We start from the raw sequence: 13182 nt of genomic DNA on the forward strand, positions 1-13182 counted from the left end.
AGATACCACAGAGAAGGAATTCAGAATCCTATGAGATAAATTTAACAGAGATTGAAATGATTTTTAAAAATTAATCAGAAATTGTGGAGCTGAAAAATTCTATTGACATGCTGAAGAATGCATAAGAGTCTCTCAACAGCAGAATTAATGAAGGAAAAGAAATAGCGAGCACAAAGACACACATTAAAAAATACAGTCAGAGAAGACAAAAGCAAAACAAATAAAACGAATGAAGCATGCTTACGTGATCTAGAAAATAGTCTCAGAAAGGCAAATCTAAAAGTTATTGGCAATAAAGAGGAAGTAAAGAGAGAAGTAAGTGTAGAAACTTTATTTGAAGGGATAATAACAGATAACTTCCCAAACCTAGAGAAAGATATCAAAATCCAGCTACAAAAAGGCTATAGAAAACCAAGCAGACTTAATCCAAATAGGACTATATAAGACATCGAATAATCAAACTCTTAAAGGTCAAGAATAAAGAAAGGATCCTAAAAAGCAGCAAGAGACAAAAAGCAACACAAAATGGAGCTCCAACACATCTCACAGCAGACTTATCAGTGGAAATCTTACAGGCCAGAAGACAAGTGGCATGACGCATTTAAAGTGGTGAAAGAATAAAACTTTTATCCTAGAATGGTATATCCAGCAAAAATATTCTTCAAACATGAAGAAGAAATACTTTCCCAGACAAACAAAAACTGAGGAATTTCATTAATATCAGACCTGTCCTACAGGAAATGCTAAAGGGAGTTCTTCAATCTGAAAGGAAAGGACATTAATGATCAATAAGAAATTATCTGAAGGTACAAAACTCATTGGTAATAGTAAGTACAGAGACAAATACAGACTATTATAACACTGGAATTGTGGCATATAAACTACTTATATCTTGAGTAGGAAAACTAAAAGATGAACCTATTGAAAATAATAACTACAACAAATTTTCAAGTCATAGATAGTATAGCAAGATATAAATGGAAACAACAAAAAGTTAAAAAGCAGAGAGAAAAAATTAAAGTGTGAAGTTTGTATTCATTTTCTCTTTGCTTGTTTATTAATTCATTCTTTTAAAGTTTTCTTTTTTTATTTTTTATTTATTTTTATTTTTTTATTTTTTATTTTTTATTTTTTTTTGAGAGGGCGTCTCACTCTGTCGCCCAGGCTGGAGTGCAGTGGCGCAATCTCGGCTCACTGCAAGCTCCGCCTCCCGGGTTCACGCCATTCTCCTGCCTCAGCCTCCCGAGTAGCTGGGACTACAAGCACCCACAACCGCGCCCGGCTAATTTTTTGTATTTTTAGTAGAGACGGGGTTTCACCGTGGTCTCGATCTCCTGACCTTGTGATCCGCCCGCCTCGGCCTCCCAAAGTGCTGGGATTACAGAAGTGAGCCACCGCACCCGGCTTCTTTTTTAATTTTTATTATTTATTTATTTATTTATTATTATTATTATACTTTAAGTTCTAGGGTATATGTGCATAACGTGCAGGTTTGTTACATATGTATAATTCTGCCATGTTGGTGTGCTGCACTCTTCAACTCGTCAGCACCCATCAACTCGTCATTTACATCAGGTATAACTCCCAATGCAATACCTCCCCCCTCCCCCTTCCCCATGATAGGCCCCGGTGTGTGACGTTCCCCTTCCCGAGTCCAAGTGATCTCATTGTTCAGTTCCCACCTATGAGTGAGAACATGCAGTGTTTGGTTTTCTGGTCTTGTGACAGTTTGCTAAGAATGATGGTTTCCAGCTGCATCCATGTCCCTACAAAGGACACAAACTCATCCTTTTTGATGGCTGCATAGTATTCCATGGTGTATATGTGCCACATTTTCTTAATCCAGTCTGTCACTGATGGACATTTGGGTTGATTCCAAGTCTTTGCTATTGTGAATAGTGCCGCAATAAACATACGTGTGCATGTGTCTTTAGAGCAGCATGATTTATAATCCTTTGGGTATATACCCAGTAATGGGACGGCTGGGTCATATGGTACTTCTAGTTCTAGATCCTTGAGGAATCACCATACTGTTTTCCATAATGGTTGAACTAGTTTACAATCCCACCAACAGTGTAAAAGTGTTCCTATTTCTCCACATCCTCTCCAGCACCTGTTGTTTCCTGACTTTTTAATGATCGCCATTCTAACTGGTGTGAGATGGTATCTCATTGTGGTTTTGATTTGCATTTCTCTGATGGCCAGTGATGATGAGCATTTTTTCATGTGTCTGTTGGCTGTATGAATGTCTTCTTTTGAGAACTGTCTGTTCATATCCTTTGCCCACTTTTTGATGGGGTTGTTTGTTTTTTTCTTGTAAATTTGTTTGAGTTCTTTGTAGGTTCTGGATATTAGCCCTTTCTCAGATGAGTAGATTGCAAAAATTTTCTCCCATTCTGTAGGTTGCCTGTTCACTCTGATGGTAGTTTCTTTTGCTGTGCAGAAGCTCTTTAGTTTAATTAGATCCCATTTGTCAATATTGGCTTTTGCTGCCATTTCTTTTGGTGTTTTAGACATGAAGTCCTTGCCCATGCCTATGTCCTGAATGGTACTACCTAGGTTTTCTTCTAGGGTTTTTATGGTATTAGGTCTAACATTTAAGTCTCTAATCCACCTTGAATTAATTTTCATATATGGAGTAAGGAAAGGATCCAGTTTCAGCTTTCTACTTATAGCTAGCCAATTTTCCCAGCACCATTTATTAAATAGGGAATCCTTTCCCCATTTCTTTTTTTTCTCAGGTTTGTCAAAGATCAGATGGCTGTAGATGTGTGGTATTATTTCTGAGGACTCTGTTCTGTTCCATTGGTCTATATATTTGTTTTGGTACCAGTACCATGCTGCTTTGGTTACTGTAGCCTTGTAGTATAGTTTGAAGTCAGGTAGCGTGATGCCTCCAGCTTTGTTCTTTTGACTTAGGATTGTCTTGGCAATGCGGGCTCTTTTTCGGTTCCATATGAACTTTAAAGCAGTTTTTTCCAATTCTGTGAGGAAACTCATTGGTAGCTTAATGGCGATGGCATTGAATCTATAAATTACCTTGGGCAGTATGGCCATTTTCACGATATTGATTCTTCCTATCCATGAGCATGGTATGTTCTTCCATTTGTTTGTGTCCTCTTTTATTTCACTGAGCAGTGGTTTGTAGTTCTCCTTGAAGAGGTCCTTTACATCCCTTGTAAGTTGGATTCCTAGGTATTTTATTCTCTTTGAAGCAATTGTGAATGGAAGTTCATTCCTGATTTGGCTCTCTGTTTGTCTGTTACTGGTGTATAAGAATGCTTGTGATTTTTGCACATTAATTTTGTATCCTGAGACTTTGCTGAAGTTGCTTATCAGCTTAAGGAGATTTTGGGCTGAGACAATGGGATTTTCTAAATATACAATCATGTCATCTGCAAAGAGGGACAATTTGACTTCTTCTTTTCCTGACTGAATACCCTTGATTTCTTTCTCTTGCCTGATTGCCCTAGCCAGAACTTCCAACACTAAGTTGAATAGGAGTGGTGAGAGAGGGCATCCCTGTCTTGTGCAACTTTTCAAAGGGAATTTTTCCAGATTTTGCCCATTCAGTATGATATTGGCTGTGGGTTTGTCATAAATAGCTCTTATATTTAGGTACATTCCATCAATACCGAATTTATTGAGCGTTTTTAGCATGAAGAGCTGTTGAATTTTGTCAAAAGCCTTTTCTGCATCTATTGAGATAATCATGTGGTTCTTGTCTTTGGTTCTGTTTATATGCTGGATTATGTTTATTGATTTGTGAATGTTGAACCAGCCTTGCATCCCAGGGATGAAGCCCACTTGATCATGGTGGGTAAGCTTTTTGATGTGCTGCTGAATCCGGTTTTCCAATATTTTATTGAGGATTTTTGCATCGATGTTCATCAGGGATATTGGTCTAAAATTCTCTTTTTTTGTTGTGTCTCTGTCAGGCTTTGGTATCAGGATGATGTTGGCCTCGTAAAATGAGTTAGGGAGGATTCCCTCTTTTTCTATTGATTGGAATAGTTTCAGAAGGAATGGTACCAGCTCCTCTTTGTACCTCTGGTAGAATTCAGCTGTGAATCCATCTGGTCCTGGACTCTTTTTGGTTGGTAGGCTATTAATTATTGCCTCAATTTCAGAGCCTGCTATTGGTCTAGTCAGGGATTCAACTTCTTCCTGGTTTAGTCTTGGAAGAGCGTAAGTGTCCAGGAAATTATCCATTTCTTCTAGATTTTCTAGTTTGTTTGCGTAGAGGTATTTATAGTATTCTCTGATGGTAGTTTGTATTTCTGTGAGGTCGGTGGTGATATCCCCTTTATCATTTTTTATTGCATCTATTTGATTCTTCTCTCTTTTCTTCTTTATTAGTCTTGCTAGCGGTCTATCAATTTTGTTGATCTTTTCAAAAAACCAACTCCTGGATTCATTGATTTTTTGGAGGTTTTTTTGTGTCTCTATCTCCTTCAGTTCTGCTCTGATCTTAGTTATTTCTTGCCTTCTGCTAGCTTTTGAATGTGTTTGCTCTTGCTTCTCTAGTTCTTTTAATTGTGATGTTAGAGTGTCAATTTTAGATCTTTCCAGCTTTCTCTTGTGGGCATTTAGTGCTATAAATTTCCCTCTACACACTGCTTTAAATGTGTGCAAGAGATTCTGGTATGTTGTATCTTTGTTCTTATTGGTTTCAAAGAACCTCTTTATTTCTGCCTTCATTTCATTATGTACCCAGTAGACATTCAGGAGCAGGTTGTTCAGTTTCCATGTAGTTGAGCAGTTTTGATTGAGTTTCATAGTCCTGAGTTCTAGTTTGATTGCACTGTGATCTGAGAGACAGTTTGTTGTGATTTCTGTTCTTTTACATTTGCTGAGGAGTGCTTTACTTCCAACTGTGTGGTCAATTTTGGAATAAGTGTGATGTGGTGCTGAGAAGAATGTATATTCTGTTGATTTGGGGTGGAGAGTTCTATAGATGTCTATTAGGTCTGCTTGCTGCAGAGATGAGTTCAATTCCTGGATATCCTTGTTAACTTTCTATCTCATTGATCTGTCTAATGTTGACAGTGGAGTGTTGAAGTCTCCCATTGTTATTGTATGGGAGTCTAAGTCTCTTTGTAAGTCTCTAAGGACTTGCTTTATGAATCTGGGTGCTCCTGTATTGGGTGCATATATATTTAGGATAGTTAGCTCTTCCTGTTGAATTGATCCCTTTACCGTTATGTAATGTCCTTCTTTGTCTCTTTTGATCTTTGATGGTTTAAAGTCTGTTTTATCAGAGACTAATATTGCAACCCCTGCTTTTTTTTGTTCTCCATTTGCTTGGTCGATCTTCCTCCATCCCTTTATTTTGAGCCTATGTATGTCTCTGCATGTGAGATAGGTCTCCTGAATACAGCAGACTGATGGGTCTGGACTCTTTATCCAGTTTGCCAGTCTGTGTCTTTTAATTGGAGCATTTAGTCCATTTACATTTAAGGTTAAGATTGTTATGTGTGAACTTGATCCTGCCATTATGATATTAACTGGTTATTTTGCTCGTTAGTTGATGCGGTTTCTTCCTAGTGTCGATGGTCTTTACATTTTGGTATGTTTTTGCAATGGCTGGTACCAGTTGTTCCTTTCTGTGTTTAGTGCTTCCTTCAGGGTCTCTTGTAAGGCAGGCCTGGTGTTGTCAAAATCTCTAAGCATTTGCTTATCTGTAATGGATTTTATTTTTCCTTCACTTATGAAACTTAGTTTGGCTGGATATGAAATTCTGGGTTGAAAATTCTTTTCTTTAAGAATGTTGAATATTGGCCCCTACTCTCTTCTGGCTTGTAGAGTTTCTGCCGAGAGATCTGCTGTTAGTCTGATGGGCTTCCCTTTGTGGGTAACCCGACCTTTCTCTCTGGCTGCCCTTAAGATTTTTTCCTTCATTTCAACTTTGGTGAATTCTGCAATTATGTGTCTTGGAGTTGCTCTTCTCGAGGAGTATCTTTGTGTTATTCTCTGTATTTCCTGGATTTGAATGTTGGCCTGCCCTACTAGGTTGGGGAAATTCTCCTGGATGATATCCTGAAGAGTGTTTTCCAACTTGGTTCCATTTTCCCCCTCACTTTCAGGCACCCCAGTCAGACGTAGATTTGGTCTTTTTACATAATCCCATACTTCTTGCAGGCTTTGTTAATTTCTTTTTCTTCTTTTTTCTTTTGGTTTCTCTTCTCGCTTCATTTCATTCATTTGATCCTCAATCGCTGATACTCTTTCTTCCAGTTGATCGAGTCAGTTACTGAAGCTTGTGCATTTGTCACGTATTTCTCGTGTCATGGTTTTCATCTCTTTCATTTCGTTTATGACCTTCTCTGCATTAATTACTCTAGCTATCAATTCTTCCACTCTTTTTTCAAGATTTTTAGTTTCTTTGCACTGGGTACGTAATTCCTCCTTTAGCTCTGAGAAATTTGATGGACTGAAGCCTTCTTCTCTCATCTCGTCAAAGTCATTCTCCATCCAGCTTTGATCCATTACTGGTGATGAGCTGCTCTCCTTTGCAGGGGTAGATGTGCTCTTATTTTTTGAATTTCCAGATTTTCTGCCCTGCTTTTTCCCCATCTTTGTGGTTTTATCTGTCTCTGGTCTTTGATGATGGTGATGTACTGATGGGGTTTTGGTGTAGGTGTCCTTCCTGTTAGATAGTTTTCCTTCTAACAGTCAGGACCCTCAGTTGTAGGTCTGTTGGAGATTGCTTGAGTTCCACTCCAGACCCTGTTTGCCTGGGTATCAGCAGCAGAGGCTGCAGAAGATAGAATATTGCTGAACAGCGAGTGTACCTTTCTGATTCTTACTTTGGAAGCTTCCTCTCAGGGGTGTACTCCACCCTGTGAGGTTTGGGGTGTCAGACTGCCCCTAGTGGGGGATGTCTCCCAGTTAGGCTACTCAGGGGTCAGAGACCCACTTGAGCAGGCAGTCTGTCCCTTCTCAGATCTCAACCTCCGTGTTGGGAGATCCACTGCTCTCTTCAAAGCTGTCAGACAGAGTCATTTGCATCTGCAGAGGTTTCTTCTGCTTTTTGTTGTTGTTGTTGTTGTTTAGCTGTGCCTTGTCCCCAGAGGTGGAGTCTACAGAGACAGGCAGGTTTCCTTGAGCTGCTGTGAGCTCCACCCAGTTCAAGCTTCCCAGCGGCTTTGTTTGCCTACTTAAGCCTCAGCAATGGTGGGTGCCCCTCCCCCAGCCTCGCTGCTGCCTTGCGGTTAGATCACAGACTGCTGAGCTAGCAATGAGGGAGGCTCCCTGGGCATGGGACCCTCCCGGCCAGGTGTGGGATATAATCTCCTGGTGTGCCCATTTGCTTAAAGTGCTGTATTGGGGTGGGAGTTACCTGATTTTCCAGGTGTTGTGTGTCTCAGTTCCCCTGGCTAGGAAAAGGGATTCCCTTCCCCCTTGCGCTTCCCAGGTGAGGTGAGCGATGACTCGCCCTGCTTCAGCTCTCGCTGGTCAGGCTGCAGCAGCTGACCAGCACCAATTGTCCGGCACTCCCTAGTGAGATGAACCCAGTACCTCAGTTGAAAATGCAGAAATCACCGGTCTTCTGTGTCGCTCACGCTGGGAGTTGGAGACTGGAGCTGTTCCTATTCGGCCATCTTGCTCCGCCCCCTTATTAATTCATTTTTGCAATCAGTGTTAAGTTGTCATCAATTTGAAATCATGTTATTTGCAAGATAAAATGTTATTTGCCATCCTCATGGAAAACTCAAATTAAAAAAACCTGTTACAAATATATAAAAAATAAAAAGCAAAAAAAATAAAACTTAGCACTAGATAAAATTACCTTCACTAAAAAAAGACAAGAAGAAAGAAAAGAAGGAAGAGAATGACAATGAAAAAACAAATAACAAAGGGCAGGAGTAAATCCCTACTTATCAATAATAATATTGAATGTAAAGGGACTAAGCTCTCCAATAAAAAGACATAGAATGTATTGATGATCTGTTGATTACAGGAAACACATCTCAACTATAAAGGCATATATAGAGTGAAAATAAAAAGATAGTAAAAGGTATTCCATGGAAAACCAGAAAAGAACAAGACTAGCTCTACTTATGTCAGACAAAATAGATTTCAAGACAAAAACCATAAAAAGAGACAAAGGTCATTTTATAAAGGTAAAAGGGTCAATTCAGCAATAGGATATAATAACTGTAAATATATATGCACTCAACACTGGAGCACTCAGATATGTAAAACAAATATTATTAGAGCTAAAGAGAGAGATAGACCCCAATACAATAATAGCTGGAGACTTCAACACTCTACTTTCAGTATTGGACAGATCATTCTGACAGAAGATCAACAAAGAAACAGCAGACTTAATCTACACTATAGACCAAATGGACCTATCAGATATTTACAGAACATTTCATCCAAGAGCGGCAGAATACACATTCTTCTCCTCAGCACATGAATCATTGCCAAGAATAAACCATATGTTAAGCCACAAAACTAGCCTTAAAAAATAAATAAATAAATAAATAGATAAATAAATAAATAAATAAATTATATTAAATACCTTCTGTGACCACAATGAAGTAAAAGTAGAAATCAATGAAAAGAGAAACTGTGGAAACTATAGAAACACATGGAAATTACACAATATTTCCCTGAGTGACCAGTGGATCAAGAAATAATTAAGAAAGAAAGTGTAAATTTTATTGAAACAATGCCCATCAATGATAGACTGGATAAAGAAAATGTGGTACATATATACCATGGAATACTATGCAGACATAAAAAGGAATGAGGTCTGTCCTTTTCAGGGACATGCATGAAGCTGGAAGCCATCATCCTCAGCAAAGTAACTCAGGAACATAAAACCAAACACTGCATGTTCTGATCCATAAGTGGGAACAGTGAGAACACTTAGACACAGGGAGGGGAACAACATACACCAGGGCCTGTTGTGGGGTGGGGTCGAGGGGAGGGAATTTAGAGGACAGGTCAATAGGTGCAGCAAACCACCATGGTGCACATATACCTATGTAACAAATGTTCACATGTATCCTGGAACTTAAAGTAAAATATATATTTTTTAAATCCCCAACTGTACCTTACCTTCTAGTCACAATCTTCAAAAATAGATTTTCATAATAAAAAAGAAAGTTTTATTGAATCAAATGGAAATCGAAACACAATATATAATACCAAAATCTAAAGGGTACAGGAAAAGCAGTAGTAAGAGGAAAGTTTATAACAATAAATGCCTACAATAAAAAAGTAAAAACTGTCACAGAAACAACCTAATGATGCATCTTAAAAAACTGGAAAAGCAACAGCAAGCCAAATCCAAAATTAATAGAAGAAAGGAAATAATAAAAATCAGAGCAGAAATGAGACTGAAACAAAAAAAAATACAAAGATCCACAAAATGAAAAGTTGTTTTTTGAGAAGATAAGCAAAATTGATAAATCTTTAGCAAGACTAAGGAAAAAAAGAGAGAAGACTCAAATAAATCACAGGTGAAAAAGAAGACATGACAACTGATACTGCAGAAATTCAAAGGCTTACTAGAGGCTACTGTGAACAACTATATGCCATGACGCTGGAAAACCTATAGAAAGCCGCTCTTGGATGAAATGTTCTGTAAATATCTGATAGGTTCATTTGGTCTATAGTGCAGATTAAGTCTGCTGTTTCTTTGTTGATCTTCTGTCAGAATGATCTGTCCAATACTGAAAGTAGAGTGTTGAAGTCTCCAGCTATTATAGAAGAAATGAATACATTCCTAAACACATAAAACTACCAAGATTGAACCATGAAGAAATCCAAAACTTAAATAGGCCGATTATAAGTAAAACAGAAGCCTGGGAACTGATGAATTTTACCAAGTATTTAACAATAAAATAATACCAATCCTACTTGAACTATTCTGAAAATTAGAGAAGGAGGGAATAATTCCAAACTCATTCTACGAGTTCAGTATTGCCCTGATACCAAACCAGATAAAGACATAAAAAATAAAAAAAGAAAACTACAGGTCAATATCTCTGGTGAATATTGATGCAAAAATTCTCAACAAAATACTATCGAACTGAACACAGCAACACATTAAAATGATCATTCCATCATGACCAAGTGAGATTTATCCTAGGGATGCAAGGATTATTCAGTATATGCAGGTGAATCAAAATGAGGCATTATATCAACAAAATGAAAGACAAAATTCATATTATCATTTCAATTGATGCTGAAAAAGTATTTGATAAAATTCCACATCCCTTCATGATAAAAACCCTAAAACAAAAACTGAGTATAGAAGAACATGCCTTAACAAAATAAAAGTCATATACTACAGACCCACAGCTAGTAGCATACTGAATAGGTAAAACTAAAATCCTTTCTTCTAAGATCTGGAACACAACAAGGATGCCCACATTCACAATGTTATTCAACATAGTACTGAAAGTCCTAGCTGGAGCAATCAGACTAGAGAAAGAAATAGAGGGCATCCAAATTTAAGAGGAAGAAGTAATCAGACTAGAGAAAGAAATAGAAGGCATCCAAATTTAAGAGGAAGAAGTCAAATTATCTTTGTTTGCAGATGATATGCTCATTTATTTGGACTCCACCCAAAAACTATCAGAACTGATAAATACATTTAGTAGTATTGCAGCATACAAAATCAACATACAAAAATCAGGTGTATTTCTATGTGCTAACACCAAGCAATCTGCAAAAGAAATCAATAAAGTAATCCCATTTATAATAGCTACAAATAAAATAAAATGAAATACCTAGAAATAAACTTAACCAAAAAAGTGAAAGATCTCTACATAAAAACTATGAAACACTGAGGCAAGAATTGAAGAGGACAAAAAAAAAAAAAAAAGGAAAAGTATTCTGTGCTTATGGATGGAAAGAATCAATATTGTTAAAATATCTATACCACCCAAAGCAACCTACAGAATCAATGCAATTCCTATCAAAATACCAATGACATTCTCCACAGAAACAGAGAAAATAATCCTAAAATGTATGTAAAACCATAACAGACCCAAAATAGCCAAAGCCATTCTGAGCATAAATAAATAAATACTGGAGAAATCACATTACCTGGCTTCAAATTATACTACAGAGCTATAGTAACCAAAACAGCATGGTACTGGCATAAAAACAGATACACAGAACACTGGAACAGAAAAGAGAACTCAGAAACAAATCCAGATACCCACAGTGAACTCATTTTTGACAAAGGTGTCAAGAACATACACTGGGGAAAAGACAGCCTCTTTAATAAATGGTGTTGAGAAAACCAGACATCCATATGCAGAAAAATGAAACTAGATTCCTTTCTCTTGTTATATACAAAAATCAAATCAAAATTAATTAAATACTTAGATCTAAGATCTAGAACTATAAAACTACTAAAAGAAAACTTAGGGAAACTCTCCAGGACATTAGTCTGGGCAAAGATTTCTTGAGTAATACCCCACAAGCACAGGCAGACAAAGCAAAAATGGACAACTGGATTCACCACAAGTTAAAAAGCTTCTTCACAGCAAAGGAAAACAATTAATAAAGTGAAGAGATAACCCACAAAATAGGAGAAAATATTTGCAAGATATCCATCTGACAAGAGACTAATAACCAGTGTATATGAGGAGCTTAAACAACTCAATAGGAAAACATTTTTTTAAATGGGCAAAATATCTGAATGGATAGCTCCCAAAAGAAGATGTAAATCGCAAACAGGTATATAAAGGTGTGCTCAACATTATTAACCATTGGAAAAATGCAAAGCAGAACTACAGTAAGATATCACCTCACCCCAGTTAAAATGGCTTTTAACCAAAAGATAGGCAATAAAGAATGCTGGTGAGGATGTGTAGAAAATAGAACTCTTGTACACTGCTGGTGGGAATGTAAATTAGTGCAGCCACTACGGAGAACAGTATGGAGGTTCTCCAAAAAACTAAAACTAAAACTACCATACAATCCACTGCTAGGTATATACCCAAAAGAAAGGAAATCAGTATTCCAAAGAGATAGCTGCAGTCCCATGTTTACTGCAGCACTATTCACAATAGCCAAGATTTGAAAGCAACCTAAGTATCCATCAACTGATGAATGGATTAAAAAATGTGGTACACATACAGAACAGAGTACTTACTATTCAGCCATGAAAAACAATGAGATCCTGTCACTTGCAACAACATGGATGGAATTGGAGGTCATTATGTTAAGTGAAATAAGCCAGGCACAGAAAGACAAACTTCACAAGTTCTCACTCATTTCTAGGAGTTAAAAATTAAAACAGTTGAACTCATGGAGCTAGAGAGTGGAATGATGGCTACCAGAGGCTGGGAAGGGTGAAAGGGTGGTAAAGTGGGGATGGTTACTGGGTACAAAAATATAGTTTGGTAGTACAAATATAATATAGTATATAGTTAGTATAAATAGTATAGTATAAATAAATAGTATAGTATCTAGTTAGATAGGATAAATATTATCTATATTGTGATAGCACAACAGGGTGACTATACCTAGCAATAATTTGTTGTACATTTTAAAATAACTAAAAGAGTATAATTGGTATGTTTGTAACCCAAGAAAAGGATAAATTCTTAAGGTGATGGATATCCCATCTTCCCTGATGTAATTCTTATGCATTGTATGCCTGTATCAAAATATTTCATGTACCCCATATATGCACCTACCAAAAAAGTAAAAAGCAAAACAGGTGAACAATGATCTAAACAAGAGTGCCAACCATGATCAGACAATCCTGAATTTTTTCCTGTAAAAAAAAAGTGGTGGAATATCTGTCACCCCAATGACATATTTCTGGCTGTCACCAGTTCTCCAAGTATGAAAATATTTATGGTGCCAAACCTAAGTGTCATTCGCCCTAAATATTTAAGAGCAACAACTGGAGCACAGTGAGAGATGATCATACCATAGCACTCCAACCTAGTTTAGAGAGCAAGACCTCACCTCTAAAGAGAGAGAGACAGAGAGAGAGAGACTGTAGCAACTGGGCACACACCTCAGTTGCAGGAGAGCTGAGGATGGAGACTCTGTTAGGCTAGGAAAAAGCCCAATTGATGGTATCTGGAAAGGCCTACAGCAAACTGGAACTCAGCAATAGGCACTAACATGTCCACAAATATTACTGTTCTTCCTAACCACATTACACTTCCCTTTTCCAATCCCATTAGCCTACTT

This window comes from Macaca nemestrina, chromosome 1, assembly GCF_043159975.1.
Source record: "Macaca nemestrina isolate mMacNem1 chromosome 1, mMacNem.hap1, whole genome shotgun sequence".
NCBI classification, from domain to species: domain Eukaryota; kingdom Metazoa; phylum Chordata; class Mammalia; order Primates; family Cercopithecidae; genus Macaca; species Macaca nemestrina.